Here is a 2,500-nt window from a genome sequence, read left to right on the forward strand (position 1 = left end):
ATAAAATGTTCGTGCCTCGAAAGTTGCCAAGTGTTTGGAGTGTTGAGAATGAGCCGCGGCGTGGATAATTGCTAAGTACACGGGTATAGACGGAATAAAATGTATCCTTGGGTCGAAGCTGGATAATTGCTAAGTACACGGGTATAGACGGAATAAAATGTATCCTTGGGTCAAAGCTTAATGCGGTATAGACGGAATAAATGTATCCTTGGGTCAAAGCTTAATGTGGTATAGACGGAATAAATGTATCCTTGGGTCAAAGCTTAATGTGCTATGTCACGGAAAAAAAATTAAAAATGAGCTATGGCATGGAAAATTGCCAAGTATTTGGGCTAAGATAAGGGATAAAACAATTAATATCCCCATATATATCAATTAAATAAATAGGATTTTTGGTAGCCTTTTTATAAGAACTCCAAAGTTAAGCGTGCTCGCGCGGGGGTAGCTCAGAAATGGGTGACCTCCTGGGAAGGGGTTCCTCCAGTTGACCGAGAATTGACCGAGAATTGACCGAGAGTTGACCCACATGAGCGTGCGTGTCGGCGTGGCCGTGGCACGGGCGAGGGAATGGCCGTGGCACGGGGTAGGGGCACGGGGCGCGGGGCGCGGGCGCGGGCGCGGGCGCGGGCGTGGCCGTGGCCGGGCGTAGGGCGTAGAGGCGTAGAAGCCGTAGATGCCCTTAAAGCCCTTTAAGCCATTTAAGGCTTTAAGGCGTGGGCGTGGCACGGGCGCGGGCATGGTTGGTTTGGACGTTGCACGGTCTAGGCATGGTCTTGGCATGGGTGAGGCACGGTCGCTTCAACGGTTGGTTCTTAGTTGCAATGCCATGGCACGGGCTTTACCACGGTTGGTTCTTGGTTTCAAGGCTTGGGCACGGCCGAGTATTGGGTTTTATTCACAAAACCAACTCCATATATCTTAGAAAACATTAGACTTGATGGAGATTCAAAAAAAAAAAAAAAAAAAAAAAAAATTTTTTTGACGCCTCGGCCGAGTCATGCTCGAGCAATGGCCGAGGCAGGATGGAGCGACGGCCCAGTCATGCTCGAGCAATGGCCGACCGGACGACTGGAACATGTTTTGGAGCTTGTAAAATTAATTTAAAAATAATCCCATGGGTTCTCTTCACAAAACCAACTCCATATGTCTTAGAAAACATTATACTTGTTTGAGATTCTCAAACAAAAAAAAAAAAAAAACTTTTTTTTTTTTTCACGCCTCGGCCGAGTCATGCTCGAGCAATGGCCGAGGCAGTATGGAGCGACGGCCCAGTCATGCTCGAGCAATGGCCGACCGGACGACTGGAACATGTTTTGGAGCTTGTAAAATTAATTTAAAAATAATCCTATGGGTTCTCTTCACAAGACCAACTCCAGATCTCTTAGAAAACATTATACTTGATGGAGATTCAAAAAAATTAAAAAAAAAAAAAAAAAAAAATTTGACGCCTCGGCCGAGTCATGGCCGAGCAGGATGGAGCGACGGACGAGTCATGCTCGAGCAATGGCCGACCGGATCCTGGAACGTGATTTTAAAAAATTAATTTAAAAATATTCCCATGGGTTCTCTTGATTATAGCTCGAGCATATATCTTAAAAAACATTATACTAGATGGAGGTTCAAAAAAAAAAATAAAAAAAAATAATTTTTTTTTTTTGGTCATGGCCTTGGAAAATTTAATGTTTACTGGTGTCACATGGCCAAATGTTCGTTTGTATCTTTAGGGGGGGGTGGTTCCTTGAGCTTGAAAATGTTGACCAAGAGTTGACTCGCATGATAAGAGCATAATTTGCTACGGACCCAAAGACGGATTATGACCGGGCTGACCCGACAAGTCGCGACCGACCGCCGGTGACCCCCCGCCGGCGGCGGAGCTCCGGCGACCGCCCGCCGGAAAATTTTCCGGCGACCAAAAATTTTCCGTGGATGAAAATTTGTTGGAATATGAATGTTCTCCCTAAAAGGTTAAGAACCAAGGCGGAGGCAAGTCTAGTGAGGTAAAATAATGGGTTGAAGGCTCGTGAGAAAACGTTAGAGCCGCCGATGCATGCTCGAGCGACGGGAGAGAAATGCTCGAGCGACGGGAGTGAAATACTCGAGCATGATCGAGCACGGGCCGAGGCATGCTCGAGCGACGGGAGAGAAATGCTCGAGCATGATCGAGCACGGCCGAGGAATGCTCGAGCGACGGGAGAGAAATGCTCGAGCATCGAGCATGGCCGAGGCATGCTCGAGCGACGGGAGAGAAATGCTCGAGCATGCTCGAGCATGGCCGAGGAATGCTCGGGTGACGGGAGGAATGCTCGAGCATGATAGAGGATGGCCGAGGCATGCTCCATCGCTGGCCGAGGCATGCTCGAGCGATGGCCGAGGCATGCTCGAGCGACGGGAAAGAAATGCTCGAGCATGCTCGAGCATGGCCGAGGAATGCTCGAGCGACGGGAGTTATGCTCGAGCATGCTAGAGGATGGCCGAGGCATGCTCGAGCGATGGCCGATGC

This window comes from Urtica dioica, unplaced genomic scaffold (genome assembly GCF_054948205.1).
Source record: "Urtica dioica subsp. dioica isolate 48M unplaced genomic scaffold, U.dioica_male_clone48M_v1_H2 Urtica_dioica_male_H2_contig_15, whole genome shotgun sequence".
Lineage (NCBI taxonomy): Eukaryota > Viridiplantae > Streptophyta > Magnoliopsida > Rosales > Urticaceae > Urtica > Urtica dioica.